Source organism: Gekko japonicus, unplaced genomic scaffold (genome assembly GCF_001447785.1).
Source record: "Gekko japonicus isolate JY-2015 unplaced genomic scaffold, Gekko_japonicus_V1.1 scaffold555, whole genome shotgun sequence".
In the NCBI taxonomy this organism is placed as follows: Eukaryota; Metazoa; Chordata; class Lepidosauria; order Squamata; family Gekkonidae; genus Gekko; species Gekko japonicus.
Window position 1 is genome coordinate 849,012 of NW_015161420.1, and position 25,103 is coordinate 874,114.

Genomic DNA, 25,103 nt, shown 5'->3' on the forward strand with positions numbered 1-25,103 from the left:
GACATGTTTGATCCAATGAACTCTCTCCCCTTTTCCAGGTGCCTCAGTCTCTCTGGTGAAACTGGACTTTCAAGTCTGTGCAGGTGAAGGTGTGTGTGTGCGCGCGCGAGGGAAAGCGAGCGCCCGGGACGGCAGAACCAGAGCTACTGGTAATTCTGCTTTTCTTCCCCCCCTCTACTTTTCCCTCAGCCAGCCGTCGAGGTAGAAGCGGGACAGGTAAAGCCCCCTTCTCCCCGCCCCTCGCATGTGGAAAGGAGACTGGTTCGCCCCGGCCGCCCTCCCCCTGCTGCTGAGGGCACCAAGCAGGGAAGGAGCAAAATCTAAAGGCGCCTACAGGTAACTTTCCTAAGAGAAGCTGGATTCTTTCACTACAGGAGACAAGGCAGAGGGACGAGCCGCGAGCTGATTGGGCAGAGCGGGCTCTCAGGTGAGCAGCCATTGGAAGAGGCGCGCTCAGGTAAGGCCCTGGCTCAGAACTCTGCGCGAACTCTGCTCGCGACTTTGGAGAAAGCGGAGCTGGCCTGATGGAAGGAGAGCGGCGGGCAGGGCGGGGGCTCGGAGGGAGACAGACACAGCCGGACCAGGCCAGTCCTGACTCCAGGAGCTGCACTAGCTGGAGGGGTGGGGGATGCCCGAAAGGAAGTCTAACATCAAGGAAGGGGGAGCGAGTAAGGAGAAACTCCACGGGCCTGGGACATAGCCGGGGGAGTGGTTCTTTCAGCCTCTCTCCGCGTTATCTCGGAGCGGTTTTCAAGGCATTGCAAAGTCCCCACCAGCTCTTGTAACTTCGCCCTTGGGAAGAGTGAAAGATTGGCGCTAAGACGCAGCAGAGAGATCAATGCGCTAGCCCGCGTGTGGACCTACAGCGCAGGAGCCTAGTGGCAGAAATGGGCAGTAGCTCAGTGACCTTTCCATACGGCATTATTGGTTTTCTCATGCAGACGCTGCCTCCCTCGTGGCTTTTGTTTTAAAACTGGCGACAGGATTTACAGGCCTCCCTCAAGGACGCTTATTGACTTCTGCGCCGCCGTAAAGCGCTGTTTGTACAGGGTTTTCCCCCCTTGCTTTGAGGAGGTCTTTAGATAACGGTGGGTAGGGCTTGATTGCGCTCCCCAGCCCCACCCTCTTTACAATCTCCCCAGTTAACCGGGGTAAAAATGGTCCTTATACTCAGTTATAAACTTAGGTGAAATATTTTCTGAGGAATGCCTAGTGCATTTCTCGTATTCTGCCTTTGTTCAGCTTCATGAAGTGCAGCTCACTTGTTTTTGCTAGCAAAGAAAAAGCGTTTGTTCCCACGGGAGGTTATGTAAGTGCTTGGTTGTAGGTCCTCTCTTAGGTGGCCGACCGTGGCTGGCTAGCAAGCAATCCAGGCTTGTAAAATAAGCTGTTGGTCACATAGCTGTAGGGAAAAGCTTGGCTCCCTGCATCCAGGTGATCTGGGAGGGAAGCATTTGCAAATTTTATGAGAGAGAATTCTTCTTTTTAGTCTGTTGATGTGCTGCAAATTATTGAAAATTGATTTGCATGGTGAGATGGGCTGGTGAAACATTTTTGTAGGCTAGTGGCTTTTATGGGATTGTTTGCAAGGCTCATACAATTCTGGCATTAACCAGCATAAGATGTGGCAGTGGCTGCATGACTTTTTAAAAGGAGTGCACAGCTTTATGAACGATAGATCAACCAACAGCTGTCAGCCATGGAGATGACTACATGGAACTGCCATTTTCAGAGGCAGTCTTCCTCAGAATATCCGGTGCTGGGCACGGTCGCATGCCATCATCTTTATGCCTAACTTGTGAGTTTCTAGCTAGCTACTATTTGAGGCATAGTTGGGCTGGGTGAATTCTTGCTACGGTCTTGCAAAGTGGTTCTTATAATACTATGCAACTTAAGTTTGAAACAGGTTTTATTTCACAGTAAGTTCCATTGACTTTTGTTAAACATGTTTCCAAAGAAGTGGGGTTGGGCCTACCACCCTAATCCTAAACAAATTGACATAAAGGATTAAGTTAACGGTTGGCATGAATATGTCAACTGAAATGGCACACAAGTGAAGCTGAAAATCAAAAAAGTCCGGTGCAGCTTCCATGCCTTTCCAGATAATTGCAAAGTCCCTGTTACTTTTTTTTGTCTGTTTGCCACTCAGCCAACGGTCAGGTGAACTAAAAATCTTTACACCACCAGCAGTGCAGAGATAGATCAAAGTCTTACCTCTCTACCTGAAAGCCTAGGATTTGCATCTAGAGCTCACAACTGCATTTTTATACAGATTTGGGTGAGAAGAAGCCTCATTCAACCCAGTATGTCTTCCTTTTAAGTAAATGTGGATAAGAACAGGCTGCACAAGTTTTATTTACTGTTCCAATCCACAGTCATTTCTCATACTTTCACTTTGGTAAGCCTGTTTGCATAACAGCTGTAATTCTGCTGTGACATTATTTTGCCAAGGTGAAAGGCAATAGTTTTCAGATCAGTTTACTTCATGGGTGCATATTTTGCTTCAGTGCACACTATTAGTAGCAATGTTTGTACTCGCCAGTTGAGGACAGAGAATAAGGTATTCAGATAGGTCTTAACGAAGGTTACAAATTATAAGTGCTTAAAATTATGTGTTATGGGAACTGCAGACAAATCTATGGGATGAAAGATGCTAATAGTTTGCATTTTGTGCTTGCTGTGTAGTGCAGTGCAGATGTTGAACAGCCCATTGTCTTAGCATACCTCTATGCTTTGCTATCTCTCTGTTGGCTGTTGTGCCAAGACTCCAGCTAGGAGACCCAGATGCAAAGCCAGCTGCTAATTTTGCAACAGGTAGCACTTATTCTTAATCCTTCCTGTATGTTAAAAACGGCAGTCATCCTTTTACCATTTTATGTTGGGGAGGGGGGTTAGGCTAGGGGGAGCTAATCCTAGGGCAGGCAAACTGGTCTGAATTTCTTGAGTTATCTATCCTATAGCATGTTAATTGTGTGCCTTGTATTTCCATTTAAAAGGATCCCAGGGAGTGGGGGAGACGGGGATGGAGACCCTGGAGATCCACTGCCAAACAGTAGTGAGCTGGATGAACCAAAGCCTGGGAAAAGGCAGCTTCATATGTTTAGATAATCCTGTGGAGGGGAGGTGGACTCAACATCAGTTGTATTTATTTAAAAAGTGGGCAGTGGACTACTGTAAATTTGTAACATCCCCCAGTTATCTTTTCTTCTAAACTGAAAAGCCCTGACTCTTTAGCTTTTCCTCATAGGAATTATCTGACTTTAAGGCATCTTCATATTTTTATATACTAACTCCTGCTTGCTGCCACTGATCTGTGATTATGTGAATTAATGGGCATTGGGGTGGTAAGGAAAGCATTGATGGGGCTCCTGCTTTTGGAAGTAGGAGATTAGACTTGATGTCTTTCCAGTCCTATTGTTCTTATCTCAGAACATCCTTACAAAATTATCTCTTACTTGACTTTCAGTAGATTTCCCTAAGTGCATTTAGGACTGTCCTTTTATTTCATTGCTTCTTTGAGTCCCTAAGCGTCAAACCAAATACAATCAAGAATTCAGGAAGTGTGGCCAATAAAACACAACTTTTCATTCACTAAGTAACACTGCATTCTAATGGGAAAAATGTGTTTTATTTCTAAGGCTTACAATAAAAGGCAAGAAGGACAGGTGTTATCAAACTAAAGATAGTCCAAGCTTAATTTGGAAGTAAACTAGATAAAGAGAAGTACACCCAAGCCCTTTAGGCTATGGCTGATATTTGGGAGCTAAAGAAATGGAAATTCTCACTGCAATCCTAAACAGAGTTACACCCTTATAAATCCATTGACTTCAGTGGATTTAGAAGGGTGTAACTCTGGTTAGGACTGCATGGTAAATCTTAGGGCCTTATCATTCTCATTCACAACCATTAGATAAACATGCTCTTGTTTAACTAAACATATGCATATCTTCAGAACATCTGAACCATATCAAACCCAAAGTGTTTTAGCAAAAATAAAGTGAACAGTGAACAAAACAGAGTTACCTAGATTTTTTGTAAGAAGGCAGAGGAGGACTTGTGGAGAGTGTAAATAAACCCGCTAATTTTGAGCCTGTTTGCCTTTTTTTACTGGAATAAGGAAGCCAGTTCTTCAGTACACTCCTTGTTTATTAAGAAAACAATTGGGAGCTTCAGACAGTTAAAGAAGCAGGCTGGTGTGTTCAGGTTGCCCTGTTATTAAGCAGCATTTGTCCTCAGCCTGACTGAAAGCAATAAGATTTATAATTTTCTCTTTTTTAATGCCCCCCGAAGGGGATTTTTTATTTGCATTTTCTATAAACTACAAAAACTACAACTAAAAGTTGGAAGGAGGAGGGAAACGAAAACCCTAACACGATAGCTATGGGAAATGGGAAGAGGACAAACTAATACACGAAATCTACTTGAAAGGAAGCTACTATTCTAAACTATTTCATCTATTGGATTTGGGGAAAGGAAAGCTAATACATGTCATGATCTAATTAGCTAAAAGTAAGGCTTATTAACCTAATGATACAAGTTTGGTATACAGGTTGGTTCATTACAGTATTACTTTAAGAATATGCATTTAATAGCTTAGCACAAATTCTGCCTTTAAGAACTGTTGTTCTTGTTCTAGAGTCTTTTCTTCCTGTGTTTCTTCATTTTCTTGAGTTTGGGGGCGGCTTCTCCTTTCTCCGATTCCAATGATTCTGGTGATGTGGAAGTAGTGCTTTTTGAATCCTGTGAGTAGGATTCTTCTTCCTCCTCCTGATCTGGTTTTGAGTTCTTTTCTTTCTTTTTATATTTTGAGTTGAACATTTGGTCCATAAATTTTTCCGCTTTTGGAACAGAATCAATTTTGTATTTTTTATCCAGATAATTGAAGCTCAGTCCTTCCGGGAATAACCATCAATATGGTACTCCCTTTTTTTTCAGAGTGAGAGTAAGCATCCTGTATAGTTTCCTCCGTTTTCTGACTTCAAAGGGAATGTCTTTTAGTATTTTTATCTCTTCATTCTTAATTTTTAAGGGTTTTCCCATTGTAGATTTTAATACCAGTTCTCTAGTAGATTGTTTCGTGAATTTTAAATAGATTTCCCCTGGGAGTTTATTTTTCTTTATAAAATCCAGGTAAGTCCTGTAGGCTGCATCCATCTCTTTCAATAGGTCTTCCTGTTTGTAATCCATTAATGAAGCCTCCGCCAAAGGTCCTTGTTCTTCTCTTCAGGGATCCCATGGAAACGTAGAACATACTTAGATCTTTCCCGCTGGAGCTGTATTAACTGCGTTTTATCGGAGGTTCTTTCTTTCTCTGCCTCATCTACTCTCTTGTTGATACTCTGTCTGTTTTTCCATTTTTTCCAATGTTTTCTCGGTTACTGAGGTTCTTTTATTCATTTGATTCCGTTGTTTTTGAACATTACCCAGTTTGGTGTTGAGGTTAGTCATCTGTACCATTGGGGGCACAGTGCATTTGCTAACAGTGAAGAAAAGTCTGTAATTACTTCCTGGTTCTGAGAGGGAGTCTTTGGTATGTTATTTCCGGTCACCAGTTTTTTCTCCGGCGCCCACCATCCTCTCCCAGCGATAATATCAACAAGAAGCAAGTTTTCCAAAACAAGGCAAAAGTTATACGATTTAAATCCACTTTGTATATATTGGCAGTTTTTGCATTCACTTAACTTCTTATGCGCTTATTTTAGCTCTAAGTCTTTTTATTTCTGATTTAAAACCGTTTTTAAATCTTTTTCCCTCTCCCTCCATGCTTCATACTTAGGCGCTTCCAATTACTACCAAGGTCGTTTCGCTTTTTCACCTGAGCATTGCTTAACTCACAGTTTGGAGACCTGGAGATCTTTTGGAAGCATTTTAAAGTTTTGATCATGGTCGCTTGCTCCAGCAGTCGTCTCTAAGTGCCATATTGGCTCCATATTGGCTCCATATTGGCAACGGTACCTTTCAGGGATAAGGTGAGCCTCAATTCCTTGGCCGTCGCCTTGGAAGAGGCTTTCTTCAGCTCCCCAGGCTGAGGGTCTCCTACGGACCCCTCCCGTCAGCCGGGACTCGGCGCGTCCCCATCAGAGCAAGATGGGATGCGTCCGAGCGGCGAAACGCTTAAACCGGAAGTCCAAGATTTATAATTTTCTGAGAGTGCTCAGCAAGGGTTAATATTCTGCTCTGTGATATGCAGCACGGGGATGCAAGGAGACAGCTGACTCAGATAAGAGGTCCAGGAATACACTGGGGAGCAGGATGCGCATAATAGCTTGTGTCTTTCCACCAACTTAGACCTCACCATAGAAAAAAATAATAATATAAAGCTTGCTGTGTCATTGATAGGCATCTACGTGCTAGCTGAAACCTGCCAAATAGATAACTGCAAAATGCATCAAGAGATTCATGGCAGGCACCTCAAAGACTAACAAAAATTTATTTCCGCGTAAGCTTTTGTGGGTCAGGGCTCACTTCATCAGATGCACAGGAGTGTAAATCTATCAGGCCAGTTATATATATACAACAGAAAGGCAGGGAGGGATTTTGCTACAAAAGGACAGTATAAAACAAGATCCAATGGAAGGAGTAATATGTTCACGCAGCTACAGTAAGACACTTCCAGCTGTTATGAGACAGTACTTTCAGCATTCTGCATTCAAGTGTGCACACAATAATTATTATCTATTTTTATGAAGGTATATTTGACAAAGGGCGCTTTAACTCTCAAAAGCTCATATCCTGAAAAATTTGTTGGTGTCTAAGATGCTGCTGGTCTCAAATCTGGCTGTTCTGCTGCAGACCAACCCAGCTACCACCTGAAACTATATTTATGAAGTGACACGTATCCTGCAAAAATCTTCCAAGGGATTCAAAATCATCAGTTGAATTAGATTCATCATAAAATAAGCATGTAAGCAAGAAAAACAACAACACCACACCCATAAAACAGTAGTAATGTAACCAGAGTTAGCCAGAGGCTCAGCAGCAGCCTTACAAAGAATGGGCACCTATATCCCCATTGCAGTAATCTTGCTTTCTCCATAATGAGCCAGTGCAAATGGTACTGTCTGGGCTACTCAAGAATACCGTTGCCAAAAACTTGGGCATCTTGTGGCAGCTTACAAGTATAAGTTGCTAGTTCTACCATACCTTTAAGGCATGTGGACTCCTTAAGAACTTGGTTTTAGAATTCTTTCGTCTTAAACAGAGGACGCAGAGAAACATACATGCACACACAGCCCGTGTTGTCAATCCTACCTTGAGGCTGTCCACTGATTAAAAGCTTTTAGACACTAATTGGCATGCATTTAATCAATCATGTGATGACTTATTTAAAGATTATAGTGTCTGTGTAGGTAATATTTGGCAGCAAATCTAGCATCTGTGCTCTCCTAGCTTTTCATCTGTGTTTCTTTTAATAGCGTTTTTCATTTGTACTCTGCCCTCCCACCAAGGAACTGGGTTCTACCCCTTCCCCCATTTTGTGCTCACAGATGACTGTGGAGTAGGCTAAGCTTACCAGCTAGATCATCTCAGAGGGATTTTGTTCATTTGAAAGTACTCCAGTTTTTTAAAAGTTTCAGGTGACTGCCTTGCAGAAAATTTTCAGCCTGGCTTGCATCTTGATCTACTAGCTTTCCACCTACAGGGTGGTTATTGACATGAGGGTGCATGCAAGTTGTGTGCTCTCCCTAGGGCCCTATAGCAACTGTAAAAGTGACAGTGTGAAAGATCTGTGAATAGCCAGTATGAACCATGTAAGTTTAACGTCTGTCAGCTTAACTGATGGAAGAAATTCTGGAACTTTCTGACAAAGGCAAGACCAAATAAGGATGCTCAAGCGAACGGAACATGTTGGCAGGAACTGTTTGATCCTTTAAGACGGCCTTTTAAAAGGGCCTGGTCATAACTTTCTCGGAAATTGCTTTCCAGCTGCTGTTAACAAAAGCCTGACACTAAGTTCAGAAGTCAAAGTGCCTCTGGGCCCTGTTGAATATTATTTCAGCCATCTGGGAAGATAATCTGCCTCGATGGCATATAAATGGGAAATGAAGCTAGGCAGAGAAAGAAAGAGAGATGATGCAGATAAGCCCACATGAATTGGGTGGTAAGAACAGTGATGCCAGGTTGACTTTGCGACTGCTTTTCCTGGAGCAGAGGTTAACAAATTTTTGCTCCTAAATTAACAAACTTTGCTACTGGGTGTCCAAAACCACCGGTATGGTCTGCACTTCAATATGATGAGCATGCTTGATGTCTGGTTTTTTTAGTACATTTCTACCCTTTTTATTCCAAGGAGGTGAGGGTAGTTTACATGGTTCTCCCCTCCTTTATTTAATCTTCACAATAACCCTGTGAGGTAGCTCAGGCTGAGAGCAAGAGTGACTGGCTGAAGACCACCACACAAGAATCATGGCAGAGTGCGGGTTTCAACCTGGGCTTCCCAGATCCCAGTCCAGCTCACTAACCAACACACCACACTGGCTGTCCACAATAGTATAGGCAAGAAAGACGCATGCTTATTTGTTTTCAGGCTCTAGTTGGATCAAGCACATGGAATTTGCATACATGAGCATGGTTATTCACGAGCTGTTGACACAACATTACTATCTCTCTGCCACCTAAAGACATTGTCAAACTTTTCCTTTACCTTGCCCCTTGCTGAAGACATGCACATTATGAAATACATTTTCCCACAAGAACATATGCTTAAAGGTGGGGGAGCCAGTTTGGTGCAGTAGTTAAGAGCAGTAGACTCTAATCTGGAGAACCAGGTTTGATTCCCCATTCCTTCTCCACATGAAGCCGGCTGGGTGACCTTGGGTCAGTCACAGCTCTCTCATAGCTCTCCCAGCCCCACCTACCTCACAGGGTATCTGTTGTGGAGGGAGGAAGGGAAGGTGATTGTAAGCCGCTTTGAGTCTTTTTGGAGTAGTGAAGGCTGGGGTATAAAACCAGCTCTTCTTATAACCACTGTAGCCTCTTGTGCCTCTTGTAGCTGCAAAATAAAATAACACTGTCCCTATTACCTTTCAGCCACTTCACAAAGTGGCAAACAAAGTCATGTAAGTATTCTGGAATAAGAAGTGTGCAATGTCTGCAGATAGTCTGCTCTAAAGGCTGATTAGAGCAAATGGATGTTTTCTGCCTTGATCTATTTCAGTTGGCTTTGGATCAATAGAACTTGGTCCTGGGATTCCACCCAAGAAAATGACTCCTAATCTGTGCAGATGAATGCTGGTAGCAACAGCTAAGAGGAAAAACTCTGAGGCTGCACTAGGACTTCAGGCCTCTGTGAGCACCTCTGCGAAGTTTCATTGGTTTTGTGCGAGTTAAATTGCTATGGATTTCTTCTGACTGTACATTGACCGGGAGAGTATGCGGAGAATCCTCTCTCCAAGTTCCTCGGCTCTTCCTCATTCAACTACCTGTGACTGTCCCAAATTCATTCAGCAAGCTTCCATAGCGGAGTGGGGATTTGAACCTGGGTCTCCCACAGTCTAGCCCAGGTGTGTCAAACATATGACCTGCAGGTCAGCACCAGACCCTGCAGGACTCCTATCTGGCCCGCAAGCAACTGGCTCTCATCTGCTTCCTATATTACAGCTCACTTTTGGCCGGCTCTCTCCTCTCCTGCTTTGTAGAGGAGAGAAGGAAAACCAAGCCTGCCTTCCCTCAATTGGCTGCCTTTTGGGGAGGAAGGGAGGGGGAGGGAAAAGAGAGAGGGAGAGAGGCGGAGTCCCATGGCATCTTTCAGACCAACAACGTTTTATTCCAGGTATAAGCTTTCTTGTGCAAGCACACTTCTTCAGAAGGGGAGGGGAGGGGGAGTGAAAGAGCCAGAGAGAGAGATCTCCCTTTCCAGTTCCAGCAGATGGGGGAGGGAAGACTCCTAACAGCACAGCTTGCAATCTTTATTAGTGAAAGGGAGCAAGAGTCTGGGAGGGAGGGAGGGAGGGAGGGAGGGAAGGAGAGTCCCATGGCACCTTTAAGACCAACAAAGTTTTATTCTAGGTATCATTTTTTGTTTGCACACACACTTCGGAGGAGAGAGGGAGGGGAGTGAAAGAGTCAGAGAGAGAGAGAGATCCCCCTTTCCAGTTCTAACAGACAGGAGGGGGGGAGGACACCTAACAGTACAGCTTGCAATCTTTATTAGTGGAAGAGAGGAAGAGTTCAGTAGTACCTTAATAACTAATAAAATTTGTGGCAGGGCATTAGCTTTCACGAGTCACTGCTCACTTCTTTAGATACAGCTAGAATGTGAGTCCATCTGTCCATATATCTTGGAGAGTAAAGTGATTTCAGATGACAATAGCAGGCATTGGTAACAATAGAAGAAACCTAGGCCTCAATTCAGTCCAGGAGGATGCATTGTCTTGAGCTTCATTATGTGGTGGGATCACATAGATCCCCTGAGCCGCTGCACACTTCCTCCCTGGCATGATCAGATGCCTGGGGGGAAGCCACTGACAGGGAAGCGAGGCAGCCGAACTGCGCATGTGTGAGCATGCGCAGTTCGGCCGGGAGCCGGGATTGCTACGAACGAAGAGCGCGCCGGCGATCTCACGGCCGCGCTTGATGCGGCGTCCCAGGTAAGTCCTCCTCTGGGGGTGGTTCTTTTTTACAGCACGTTATTGGCCTGAAGGGATGGATCGGGGACGGGTGCGAACCGATTCCTAGATGTTGCGGTGTGCTCGCGCCCGTTTGCTGCACCCCCGATCCGTCCCTCTCCCCGGCCAAAATCTCCCATGTGACCGGGGCCATAGATTAGCAACTGAATGTCCTGGAAGGTTAAGTTTATAACTCCAGTACCTCATGTTAAATTTTATGGCGCACATGACCCAGCCTGACAAAGTGATGTTTATGTCACATCTGGCCCTTGTATCAAATGAGTTCAACACCTCTGGTCTAGTCTAACCACCATACAACACTGGGAACTTGCAGAGGTAGCCAGCCAACAGCACTGTTATCATAGGGAACAACTTGAGAGTAGTCGAGTTAGACTATTCTAAAAAATCTTGTTAGAAGAGCCCAGTTGTATTTATAAATCTGACACATTTTATTGAAAGCTCAAGCCTGGGAACTGCTGTCGTTGTAAAATGTGTAATAATGCAAGGGCTGATCAATTGTACAAAGAAAAGGCGCAGTCAGCATTTCAGACACCTAAGGCATTTTCACACATGAATCTTAAATTGTTTTAATAGAAAGTAAAATCTGCACTGGATTTCTTTTCTGAATTATCTTCCACATTAGTCGTGTTTGCATACTCCAAGGTGGGCTGCAGAGGTGCTCTGCCCCTGTATGGAAGCCGGGGGGGGGGAGGGCAAGAGTGGGGTGATTCCATAGCCCCATCTTGGAGTCTAGTGGCAGCATGAGTTACTTCTGCTCCAAGACACGGAGCACAGTGGGGTCACTATATTTTGGGGTAACAAAGTGTCTTTATTTTATTCATTTATTAAAACATTTATACTCCGCCTTTACTCACGATTCAAGGTGACTTAGCAGTGTGGTACAGATGTAACGCTCCCCATCTCCTAAGCACACTTAAGAAACATCTCGTGGATGAATTCCCTCCTTTCCTTTTTGGCGCTAGCTATGGATGTTCCCGTGAACCATGAGAGTAGGGTTGCCACGCCCCTCCTGGCAACCAATGGGGGATGATGGGGGGACTTATGAGGAGAAAGAGAAAAGCCTAGGGATCATCGCTGTTGTCATACAGGAAGTGACATCATCATGCCAATGATGTCAAGGCAACACTCTGGGATTTGGGCAAAAATGCCACGGTAAAAGTGACTTCTAACATAGGGGTTTTGCCTAAATACCAGAGTGTCACCGGAATGTCGCTGGCATGATGGTGTCACTTCCTGTGTGACACCGTGAGGAGGTCTAGGCCTTCTCCTTTCTCCTGGCAAGCCCCCTCAGCCAGCCAGCTGATTGGTGACTGGGGGTAGAGCTTGGCAGCAGGGGGACCCCTGCCTCCGTGGGGGAGGGCCTGGCAACCCTAAATGAGAGGGAACAGAGTGTGTGTGTGTGCGTGTTCCAGACTACGAATTTCCTAACCACGGTTAGCAAAGTGGTAACATTTAATCTGCAGTGGGTCGGGGAAATTCATGTCAGGAATTTCTGTCAGTGGAACTGAGCAAGCGGAACCCCAACAAACCGCAACTGCATCTGATGAATTGGGTTCTAGATCACAAAAGCATATTCCACACAAACAGTACAATTTATTTATTCATTTTCTTCATGAATCTTCCCCACCTTTTCCCCCAAGGCGAAGAAGACAAGATTGGATTTATACCCCGCCCTTCTCTCAAAGTCTCAGAGTGTTTTACAATCTCCTTTCCCTTCCCCTCCCCTCCCCACAACAGACACCCTGTGAGGTAGGTGGGGCTGAGAGAGCTCTTTCGAGAACTGCTGCTGAGAGAACTTGTGACTGACCCAAGGTCACAGCAGCAGCTGCGTGTGGAGGAGTGGGGAATCAAACCCAGTTCTCCCAGATCAGAGTCCGCGTTCTTAACCACTACACCAAACTGGCTCAAAACCCAAAGTGGCTTACATCATTTCTGCTCTCCTCCATTTTATCCTCACAGTAGCTCTGTGAGACAGGCAAGGCTAGGTGTGTATGACTGGCCCAAGGCGACCCAGCAAGCTTTCAAAGCAGAGTGGGAATCTAAATGTGGGGATTTGATCCTAATCCACTGCTCTGACTACGACGCCAAGCTGGGTCCCTGCAATCCTATGCAGAGTTACTCCAGTCTAAGCCCCTTAATGTCAATGGTTTCGATTGCAATAACTCTGCCTAGGAATGCAGTATCAGTCTGTTACGTTTTAAAGGGCCAGTTATTTTGCAGCAGATGAAAATGACAAACCCTCTGGAGTCTGCAAGGAATCCTGCTCACTTGAGTAACAAGGCTGCATGCCGATCTGGCTGGTTTGGTCCATATGGATAATTTCTAGGTGATAAATTTTTGTATATATCCAAATTGGATTAATCTATATCAGCCTAGGGAACTAGGAAGGGAAAGAAAAACATACACACACTGTTCAAAGAGTTGGGTGTTGAGATGCTAATTGGGAAAGGATGCCTTGATGATGTGTGGGAATTTCACTCCGAAGGATTAGTCACTAATTAGTGGCTGACAGTTGACATGAGCCCTTCCCAGTCTCCACCTAATCCAAGTGAAGCGCACTCCAAAAGGCCCCCATGTGACCAAATATGACTGCTGCTAAGAGCAATGAAGCAAATGTGTGTTGGCAATAGAAAGCGATAGTGCAATTCTGCGAATATTAAACATGTATTCCAATGCCCAACTTGCAAAACAGTGTACCATGTAATTAGACATGGTGCTAAAAAGCTTAACCTGCCATTTTGCAAATTTGAAAACCTGGGGAACTTTCGGCAGGAACTCTTCTAATCTGCAAATCCATATCATTCTTTCTTTTCCCTCTTGTTTAGGAATAAAATATAAACCGGAGAAGTCTAAATCTCCAAATGCAATGTGTTAAAACACTTTTGCCGTATTTATGAATATTCCCCATGTCTACTATGGGGGTTCTTATGCCTGAATAACAAGATCACATGCATGGTTTTGTGATGCTCCATTTAAAGATGCTTGTGTGGGCATACCAGAACACACCACAAACAGACAGTCCCTTATCATGTTTAATTGGAACACTGGCCCCTCTGCATTCAAGCATTAGCATACTACAGGGTTGCCAGCTCTGGGCTGGGAAATACCTGGAGATTTAGGGAGTGGAGAATGAGAAGGTTTGGGGAGGAAACGGCCACTTCGGAAGGTAGGCTCTGGGTATGATGCCAAACATATACCATCCAAAGTGGCCATCTTCTCCAGGCGAACCGATCTCTGTTGCCTGGAGATCAGTTGTCATCCCAGGAGGTCTCCAGCTACCACCTGGAGGTTGGCAACCCTACTTTTTCATAGCCACAGGTGCCTTCACTGCCGGCATGTCAGGACTGTGCGCACAGAAGGCTGGCAACTTGATTTAAACATGGCGCTGAAATGCTGCAAGAGGAAGTGCTTGCAACTGTTTCTGAATTGTCTCACCGCTGTGTTGCGAGCTCCTGGGGCTCTGTCTCTTTACCCATGGCCCCACCAGTCTCTACAGCTTGGAACCCAACAGGGGTAATACAGGAGGATGGTGCTCAATGTTCCCTCTAAGCTGAGTGAGTGTGAGCTAGCTCGCAGTTTTTTAGCCTCCAGCTCACACGTTTTTGTCTCAGCTCAGGAAGGATGGCTCCAGAGCAAACTGATTTATGCAGTAGCCAAATCGCTCGCTCACAGCTTTAATGCCAGGAGCTCACAAAGTAGAATTTTTGCTCATGAGACTCCACAGCTTAGAGGGAACATTGATTGGTGCTGTATCAATGCCAGCCCTGGCTCTGACTTATAAATGGGCTACGGACAAAACATTCCTGATTTCCTAAACTAGGACTGTTTCATAGGCTAATGGATTTCCCCCCCCCCCCTTTTTGGAAGTAACCGTGGGGCATTAGAGATGTGAGGAGCAAGAAAAAAAGAAATGTAATTTTCTTCAGAATTTCCCCAGGAAGGACCCCCCCCCCAGTTTTTCTGATAAAATGTTTTGAAAGGGGGGGGGCACTGGAATTCCAATGGACTATTTGGAATGAGTAGGATGCTTCTTAAGACAAGATTTTTTCCTCCTCAGTGTATAGCAAAAAAAAATCTGAGGACTGCTCAGTTTTTCAATTGGGAAATTTAGGGAAGCTCCTATTTTCCCTCATTTTGAAATGAATGCAGTGTTTGGTGTAGTGGTTTAGTGTGCGGACTCTATTCTGGGAGAACTGTTCCTGAAAGAGCAGTTTGTGTCAGAGTTCTCTCAGCCCCACCCACCCTCACAGGGTGTCTGTTGTGGGGAGGGGAAGGAGTTTGTAAGCCGCTCTGAGACTCCAAGTGAGGGCGGGGTGTAAATCCAATCTCTTCTTCTTCTCTTCTTTATAGGAATGTTTTACTCAAAATGTGTGGTATGAAAATTTTTATATGATAATAGCATTGTATAATGATTGTTCCTACATACACTGAAGGTCCATACAAATATATTTTAAAGAATAAGTTTATTGTATCAATGTGAATAATTCTGGCAACAGTTAATATACTATAATGTATTTAATGATAATACATTATTAAAGAGTTCAGTGTTATAAAGTTTTAACTTGATATCCAAATATTTTGGTAGTGCTATATAACATGGCTATGTGTGGGTATGTATGTGTGCAAATAATACACTTGCTTTTACTTATTACAGAATTTGTTTTCTAACTTCAATGTTAATGCTTTCCTACCTCTCAGAGCGCAAATTTTAAGATACGTATGCTAAGGTAGCATAGGGTGTAGCAGTTTGCAGCTGTCTCTGAAACACTGGGTATATTTGCAGTTTTCCTTATAGAAACAAAGGGATTTATACTCTTAAACTCCATAAATATCCCGAACAGTACAATTGTATATGCTGAGTTATAAATGATGCATTTTAGATTCTAAGAGCAATAAAATAAGTTTAGGTTGGGTGTTAAAGTAAGTGTTGCATAGATTTGCAATTTCCCCCAAAATTTCAGGGGGCCTCCCCTTAGCTTTTGAATCTCAGGGCAGCATTGCATCTGCATGCATTATTATTGTTGTTGCTATTGTTATGTCCCTGGGAAGCACCATGGGATGTGGGTGCTGAAGACTACCTATTTCCTTACTGTAGAAATAGGAAACTGGAAGACTGATCTGATCTTCCTTCCACATTTGGGATCAGAATATCATTGAAATCCATACCCATAATGAAGTGATAACTCCCGGTTATCTGGTTTGATTGTTTTATTTATTCACCTTACCCCTCTACCCAGTGGGGACCCAAAGTGGCTCACACTATTCTCCTCTCCTCCATTTTGTCTTCACAACAACCCTGTGAGGTACGTTAGGCTGAGAGTGTGTGAGTGGCCCAAGGTAACCCAACAAGCTTCCATGGCAGAGTAGGGATTCATGCTTGGCCATCCCAGATGCAAGTCCAACCACTATACCACACTGGTTCTCTTGTGCTGCCTCTAGGCTTGCTGGGTAAATATAGTTCCCCAAAGGTAGGAATATACATTAGTTATATTTAGTACATGTTTACCGCACATTTCTTCCAAGAGATTCACGGTGGTGATAAGAACATAAGAACATAAGAGACGCCAATGTTGGATCAGGCCAAAGGCCCATCCAGTCCAACACTCTGTATCACACAGTGGCCAGAAATACCAGTGTCATCAGGAGGTCCACCAGTGGGGCCAGGACATTAGAAGCCCTCCCACTGTTGCCCCCCCCCAAGCACCAAGATGACAGAGCATCACTTGCCCCAGAGCCCCTAGCTATACCTTGTGGCTAATAGCCACTGATGGACCTCTGCTCCATATGCTTATCTAATTCCCTTTTGAAGCCGTCCATGCTTGTAGCACCCACCACTTCCTGTGGCAGTGAATTCCATGTGTTAATCACTCTTTGGGTGAAGAAGTACTTCCTTTTATCCGTTCTAACCCGACCGCTCTGCAGTTTCATGGAGTGCCCACGAGTTCTTGTATTGTGAGAAAGGGAGAAAAGTACCTCTTTCTTTACCTGCTCTTTCCCATGCATAATCTTATAAACCTCGATCATGTCACCCCTCAGTCGTCTTTTCTCCAAGCTAAAGAGCCCTAAGCGCTTTAACCTTTCCTCATAGGGAAAGTGTTCCAACCCTTTTATCATTCGAGTTGCCCTTTTCTGCACTTTTTCCAAAGCTATAATATCCTTTTTAAGGTGTGGTGCCCAGAACTGCACACAGTATTCCAAATGAGGTCTTACCATTGATTTATATAGGGGCATTATTATATTGGCTGATCTGTTTTCAATACCCTTCCTAATAATCCCCAGCATAGCATTGGCCTTCTTTATTGCAGTCACACACTGTCTCGACATTTTCAGTGAGTTATCCACTACAACTCCAAGATCTCTCTCTTGCTCAGTCTCTGCCAGTTCAGACCCCATCAATGTGTATTTATATTTAGGATTTTTGGCTCCAATGTGCATCATTTATTCTCTCCCATCCTCCATTTCATCCTCACAGCAACAACTCTGTGAGGTAGGCTGCACTGAGGAGGAATTACGCATCCAAAGTCACCCTCTCATGGCCGACCGGCGTCTAACTCCAGAATCACTGCACCGCCATGGCTCTTTCCATAGTCCTCTCACCCACAAATACCGGCATCACTGTTCATGGTAGCAGGGAGGGAATGTGCAGAAATGTTCGGCATGATTAAAAGAATGGAAAATTGGCCTGTGTTGTTGTTTTTCCCCCCTTTTCATCCCTTTTGTGTGTCAGCTGCTCCTGGTGAGGCAGTTGCTGTGTCAGCAAAGGTGGTCTGCAGTGTTATAAAGTGCTCTTTGTTTAAAGGAAACAAAGCAATGTTCTGGCAATAGTCTGGATCCTTAGTAAAGTGGTGTTGGTTGGGGTTGTGGAAGAGACGATGTTTTGTAATACCCGATTAGGTATAATTGCACCAGCATTAGACATTTCCCATCATGTCTGATGTTTTTAACAGTTTCACTTTGTATGGTGTTCACAGTCTGACATAACTGTCCTGCAATTTTTATTTTTAAACACACTTCACTAATCTGACATGGGGGGGAAATAGACCCCAATTAAGATGCCCTTTTGATGTTCCCAAACCACCTGGAACCCACTTGCCTTAGAACTGGTTCAGCTCCAGGGGGAGAACATGTCAGTGCCCCACCCCACAGAATATATACCTCCCTTCTCACACAGTACTGAGTCTTCAGGAAAGACTCATGGAGATGGCCTGTATGCACACGGCTGGGTTATTTACAGGGCAACCCTAAACAGAGGTACACCCTTCTAAGGCCATTGAAGTGTGTGGATGTTGAATGGTGTAACTCCGTTTAGGATTGCACAGTTGAAGATTCTCCAGGTTACACGGGACTACTCAGATTTATTTACTTAACTTGCTGTTCTTCATTTATGGTCTGCCTTTCTTGCTGTGACTCAGGTTGGCTGAAATACAAACAATGCAATAGAACTAGATGACGCAATTAAAAATGATGCAACAAAACATCATCATCATAAACAATGAACAACAAACAATATTATAATGCAAGGGGAGGCAGAAAACAGCCTAAAAATGTTGAAGATATTAAATTTAGAACCCTACTGACTTTATAAAAGTGCTCTCCTGAACAATTCCTGGGGCTTATTCCTTATATAATACAGAGGCATACATGGATCCACAAACACATGAAGCTGCCTTATACTCAATCAGACCATTGGTCCATCAAGGTCAGACTGACAGTGGCTCATCCAGGGTGTCAGGCTGGGGTCCTTCACATCATCGACAACCTGATGGTTACTGGAAATACTGGGGACTGAACCGGGGACCCTCTCCTGGTATGCTCTACCACTGAGCCATGGCCCCTCCCTGTAGGCATAAATTCACAGAAATGGTAGGCAAAATTTTGCAGACGCCATGATACCTTTTCTTTAATTCAAAATCTGGATGACTACATATTTCTGAATGTTTCACATATCTTTACTGTGGCATCAACATAACATCAGTAGCTGTTGCATTGTTAAATGAGAGTTTTCACTAGGTTGAGGTTATTTAGACCCCAATATGTTTTATCCACCACCACCCACATTACTTAAGGTTAGTATTTTGTTCATTTTGGCTTTGTTTTTCTCATCCTCTTGGCTACATAGTTATTATGATTCTCTTAGAGACTCTTGGTTTGTGAGGTAAAGACAAAATGTAATTATTTATATATAGAGATATAGTGATAATTTAAAAAAAAAATTAAAGAAAGTTCTAAACAATCAAAGACTATCATTACAGCTGTGGCTCAGTGGGTAGAGCATCTGCTTGGCATGCTGAAGGTCCCAGGTTCAGTCCCTGGAATCTACACTTAAAGGAATCAGGTGGTAGGTGGTGTGAAAGACCTCTGCCTGAGACCCTGGAGAGCCACTGCCAGTATGAGTAGACAATACTGACTTGGATGGACCAAAGGTCTGATTCAGTATAAGGCAGCAGCATCATTTACAGCACAGTAGCTTGGTCTTTCCTTTTGCTGTTTAAGAAATCGCTTGCTTTTATTTAGGCCTCCTAAACATAATGAAATTATTGCTCCTCTCCCAAAGTTGTGCTGCACACAGGACTGGGACCTTCAGACTGGCAGAGGCCCACCTTGCTTTCCCCCAGTTGCTAGATATTCTAAGCATTTCCCTGAGATAAATTTATATTTTACACATCAAATGGAAATTAACTGCTCAACAGCATTGCTATTGCATTCGCCTCTGCTCGAAAGGCACCCTTCTTGAGAGTACATTACTCCTGTTCTTCTGCTACTGTGTAAGAGAGCAAGCCCGAACCCAATCGAAAGGAACAAGAAGTGCCTGTTCTACCTGCCCCCAGCATGGCTCTGAAGCAGAAGTCGTTTAGCCGCGGGAAACTTGGTCTCCTGGCATCCCAGTGTTAGTGAACCGCCAGTAACTATCGCCCTCATACAGACAATGAGCTTTGGTTTTGGAGACATCTGCTGTTCCTGGATGCAGCAAATGACTGCTCCTTTCTGGAATGCTGCCTTTCTTCCATGCTCCACAATGGGAATTTATCATGGGCAGGGTAGGTTTTTTTTGCCACAGAGGGGAATGAAGCCCTTTGTGCGACTGGTTGAGAATGCAATCCTCTTTTTCCAATCGGACCTGGTTAAAATAATTTGTGGGCTTGCACTGGGGGTCAAAGGTTGGGAGGTTTAGGATTTCGTGGGAACATGCGCTTGTTTGGACTTGGTCCAAGAGCTTAGTTTACCTGTTTGACAGGTAGCAATTAGAGAGTAATCGCTTGCCAAGCTGGAATGTAGCTGTGGAGGCCCATTGCTACGGATCTGGTTTACCTGTTCAGCAGGTGTGGGCTGTAGGGCTCAGATAAGTATGTGCACACACAGCATTCCAAAGAATCAATTTTCTCTGAAAAGACACAGCAGTGGCTTCAGGGCACAAAAGGGCTGGGCTCAGCCTGCTGGAAGATGGTTGGTTATTTGCACGGCAAAGAAGGAAAATAAATAGTGGCACAAAAGATAAGCACCAGGGAAGGGGGGGGGGGAAGACTGACAGCAACACAAGGCTCTTTTTCTGCCCGCCCCTTCTCTTTCCCCTCTTGTCTGGCAGGAGGAACAAATGTTTGATTTAGTGAATGGAACAAATGGTAATCTCAGGCTGCTTTTCGTGGACTCTGCACTGGATTTACCTGGCACTTTCTTCTCCCCGTGGATCTGTAAATGTCTTCTCTCAGCCTGGAGCCTTTCATGTGTAAGGGGAACTTCTCCCAATCATTTGGGAAGGTCCCTGAAATGAGCCTTTGAAATGAGGGGTGAGAAGTGAAATGTGTGCCAGAGAATACATATTCCATCAGGTGTTCTTTTCTAAAATTGTCTTGCAAATGTGCAGTGTCATTTTTTTCCCCAATGCCATTTTTTAATATTTCCACTTGTGGCAATTGCTGTGTTTAAGGCAATTAACATACGATACGAAAATGACTTTTCAAGCCTCCCATTTGTTGATGGAATTGGTCTCTTTTCTGCAAAAGTTCACACCACAATAGATTTGTTGAAATTTAAGGTGCTTACCAGACCTTTGTTGTGCTTTCCCTTCAAAGGGAAGAACTTTCCAGTTCAAAAAGTTGAGTTTTTGAAGGTCTGCCAGTGCAGTTTTGTTGCTGGTCTAGCTGAAATCCAGTTTTACTAGAAATCCTAACTGTCTGCCAAACTAGGTTTGGGAGGTTTCATGATAGGGGTGGTAGACGAAAATGAATGAGTCCAAGCCTTTGGAGGCAGTATAAAAAATGTCAGACTGGAGAAACCACTATGTCAACCGGCTGAGCAAGTAAGGCTTGCAAGGTTTGTGCATTCCAATTGTCTAGTCTTTAACCCCAAAGAGGCATCCCCCATGACCTGAATAGGTTCATCGACTAGGAAATATACATTCAGCTGGCGATGCAGCTAGACCTGTCAGTTAACAAAGCAGCTGCCAGGGACAATACACTTCAATGTCATCTCCCTATTTAGCTAATTTATTTATTCCCAAACACAGGAGAGTTTTCACTTTAGCCTGTTTCAATGTTCTCCCTTCTGCTTTATTAGAAAGGAGTTAACTGCAGTGTGCCGCTTCATGGGCATTATACCTTTGCACTACTGGAGAACTTGAAACGTCTGGACATGTGCCCCTTCTGAAATGATCTTAGCTATATCCTTATTACACCCATCCTCCCAAAACTATCCCAGGAATATCAGAGGAATGGTATAGTTTCTTTCTTCTTGCAGTCCTTGAACTTTGAATCTTGGATAGGGTTGCCAGATTTTGTGCAGCTTCCAGAATCTACCAAGGTCTACACAGTCTAGAATTTACCAAGGTCTAGTCAGTTTGGTGTAGTGGTTAATAACGGCAGGGCTTTAATCTGGAGAACCAGGTTTGATTCCCCCCTCCTTCTCCACATGAAGCCAGCTGGGTGGCCTTGGGCCGGTCACAGCTCTCTCAGAGCTCTCTCAGCCCCACCTACCTCACAGGGTGTCTGTTGTGGGGAGAGGAAGAGAAGGTGATTTTAAGCTGCTCTGAGACTCCTTCGGGTAGTGAAGGGCAGGGTATAAAACCAACTCTGCCTCCTCCTCCTCCTCTTCTTCTTTGATTTAATGATGCATATTTGCTTATCTATCAATTTATCATCGGTCTGTCTGTCTATCTTAATGGATGATTGTATATGTATTCTAATAACTACTCTGCTAAAATATGTTTTATTCAGCTGGTCCATAACCATAATAAATTACTGACTGATCAATTGAATGTCATCCCTCTGCATGAACTCCATCCTATAATCTTCAATGTCACCACAAGGGTTCCAGGAGATACTCTCAACCCCTGACTTGCCTTGAAAAACCTCGACCCAGTTCTTGCCAGAGGATGCACAGCATTTTGTCAGCGAGATCCATGATGAATCTTGAATGCTTGGGTGTTTATTTACATTACTTACAGCCAGTGCGGGAAGTATTGCCAGTGTACTGAGATTGGCAAGGGAGGGGTGTTTAACCTTTCCCCTCCAGTGTTCCTAATCCAAGTGCTCCCTCCAACTGCTTTTTGCCCCATAAATTCCCCTGTGAAATGAACCGCAGTTTGAAAAGGGGTGGTATTTTGATCAGGATATCGGTGCAGAAGAGAAGAGTTAAACTTTCCTCTCCCTTCTGTTGGTGCAAAACAAACTGGATCTCCTCCATAACGTGCAGTTCGGCACTAAATCTTTTGAGACTGGGCTAGATCAAAGAGAGAGAAAGAAAAATCCTGTGATATTTTTACATGTACATTTGAGCACTGAAGCAAACCATGGATGCATTTAATATTGCCTCTCAAAAGCCTCTTGAGGCTCGGCTTCACCTTTTAATTGCCTTGCAAGAAACCACAAGAGTAACTGTTTGCTTTGTGCCAGAAGAGAGAACTTTAATTACTCCTTTTCTTTCTTGAGCAAATGTTTCTTCTGGCCACTTCTTACTGCACATTTTCCACTTGGACTCCAAAGAGCGAAGTGCGAATGCATGCACATACACACAGCATCAGGTATCCAAAGGGGTGAGCGGTGGCTCCTGAAAGCTCATCCCCTGCCCCACAAATTCTGTTAGTCTTTAAGGTGCTCCTGGACTCTTGCTCTTTTCTACTGCTACTGCCAGACTAACACGGCTGCCCATCTTGATCTGTCAAATACCCTCAGTTATGAAAACACTCACAAATGTATCATCGGGACCTCTTCAAGGTCTCTATAGGGGAGGCAGGGAAACCATACTGGTAGGATCGCCAACTCTGGGTTGATAAATGCCTGGAGATTTGGGGGTGGACACAAAACTCATACATACATACGGTTAAAAGAAATAGTCTAAATATCAGACTCAAAGCTTATATCATCAAAGCTGATAGTTATACGTATCCAATTGATGGGTAATTGGATATGTACAACTATCAGCTTTGATGATATAAGCTTTGAGTCTGATATTTAGACTATTTCTTTTAACCGTATGTATGTATGAGTTTTGTGTAGACCCTAACAAATATTTGTATTTTTAATATAATTTATATGTTAGCTTGACCCTCTTAGTTCACAGCTACATTTTGGGTTGAGTCCTCACCCCTTTTTCTTCAATTTGGGGGTGGAACCTAGGGAGGGTGGGGTTTGGGAGGGGCCTCAGTGGGATTTGCTACAGTGAAACTTATCTCTGTTGTTTGGAAATCAGTTGTAATTCCAGAAGATTTCCAGGGCCCACCTGGAGGTTGGCAACTCTAAGCACAGGTAATGAAAAACAGCCTTCGTTCAGTCAAATCAAGGCTGGAGTGACTGTCTGCAAACCCAATCCAGAAGTCAACTGTAGTTTTGTGCCTTGTCTCAACTGAGGTATCTCAACTCTCAATATTGATTTCAATGAAACTTCATTCCAAGTTGTGTGTTTTGGAGTAGGACTGCAAGTTTTGGAATGAGTAGATCCCGATCAATGGCTGTGCAGTGTAAATGAATGGCAAATCATCAGGCCTCATGGAGAGGAGGCTGCTCATGTGCCAGCAACTCCTCCGTCACCACTATGGCAGTGGACAGGGCAAATTTGGCTTGCCAGCACCAGGCTGTGATCTCCTGGCTGCACAGGACGATCTAGCCACAACCTAGAACTATCTGTGCATTGCTTAATAAATCTCTTTTTTTAATGGCCTGGGTGACGTGAATTGGACAAGACTGAGCCTCTCTGATGGAACAAGCGGAGAGAACAAAGTAAGAAGGAGTCGCTTTGTTTCTACAATAATTTCTTTTTCTTTTTCTTTTACAGAAACTGGCAAATCTGTGTCGTGTGGGTCCTGGAATCCGTGCAGTTTCAAGTGGGCACCGGTTTTACCTCTTCTGAGAAAGGAAAAAGGCTTCCCTGCATTCATTTGCCAAACGAGAGATTAATCTGATTGCTCTGTGTCCGCGTTTATTGCAGGCTACAGTTTCGCTTAAGTCACCCAAAGAGCTATTGTTATTTTAGGAACAAAAGAAAGGGGCCCACAGCTGCAACTAAGGAATTATGCTCCCATGGAAAGATAAAACTGGGATGATGCACTGCAAAGGTTGAGGAAAAGGGAGAGGAGAATATCTGTGGAAGGTGTGATCTGCAAAAGGGTTGGCCAGGGCAAGGTGTGGCCCTGAACTCCAGGAAGGCCCTAGACTAGCCTGGGGGCTTGATATGCAGGAAGGCATCATCTGGGAATCTGGAAGGAGAGACAGACACCTTTTCATTTGCAAAACCAATTTAGGATCATTGTAAATGGACAGAGTCTTTTCATAGTGTTGCCTCAGAGAGATCAAAGGCAAAACTTTTGAAGGAACCTTCCCGCACCTGTGGTGAAAGGGTTCAGAACTTCATTTGATGCACTTCTGACTGTTGCAGTACAACCATACAATTCTGTTCATTGCCATCTGCACTTCTGATAAGGGTGTCAGCCAGGTATCGATCCCAGTCTTGCAGTCAGTGGTGCTAAATTCCCACTTACCTTTCAGAGAAGGGAGATAAATACCTTCCTTGCTGAAGTATTTTCCTCTACCCTTAATTCCAGTTAATAGAAATCGCCATGAGAACAAGTCCCAAAGGTGAAAGAAAGTCAGCTAGTTTTTCATGCAGTGATTTTTGTAGTCACTAAGTAGTAAGATTCTAGTGCAGAAGTTGTTCTAAAGGATCTGGTATGCAATGTAGTGATGGCCAAGAGCATAGATGACTTTCAAAGGGAATTAGATCCATCATCAGTGGCTCCTAGCCATGATGACTCAAGGGAACCTCCACATTTAGAGGCAGTAAGCCTCCAAATACCAGTGCAAGGAAGCAACAATGTCAGGGAAAGGCCTTTGCCTCGTTGACCTCTTTGTTGGCCTTCCAAGACACCTGACTGACTGCTGTGTGATACAGGATGCTGGGCTAGTTCACCATAAGTCTGATCCAGCATGACTTTTCTTATATTATTATTGATTAATTGGTTTGATTTAGCTTACACAGTAAAGAAAG

At 44.1% G+C, this 25,103-nt stretch overlaps 1 long non-coding RNA gene across 1 annotated transcript; it reads left to right on the plus strand.

The window, feature by feature from the left end:
* On the plus strand, nt 1–24,736 carry LOC107124761. The gene is made up of 2 exons (XR_001482993.1): nt 1–336; nt 23,895–24,736. It is a non-coding gene; the product is annotated as an uncharacterized LOC107124761 (long non-coding RNA).
* The last annotated feature ends 367 nt before the right edge of the window (nt 24,737–25,103 follow it).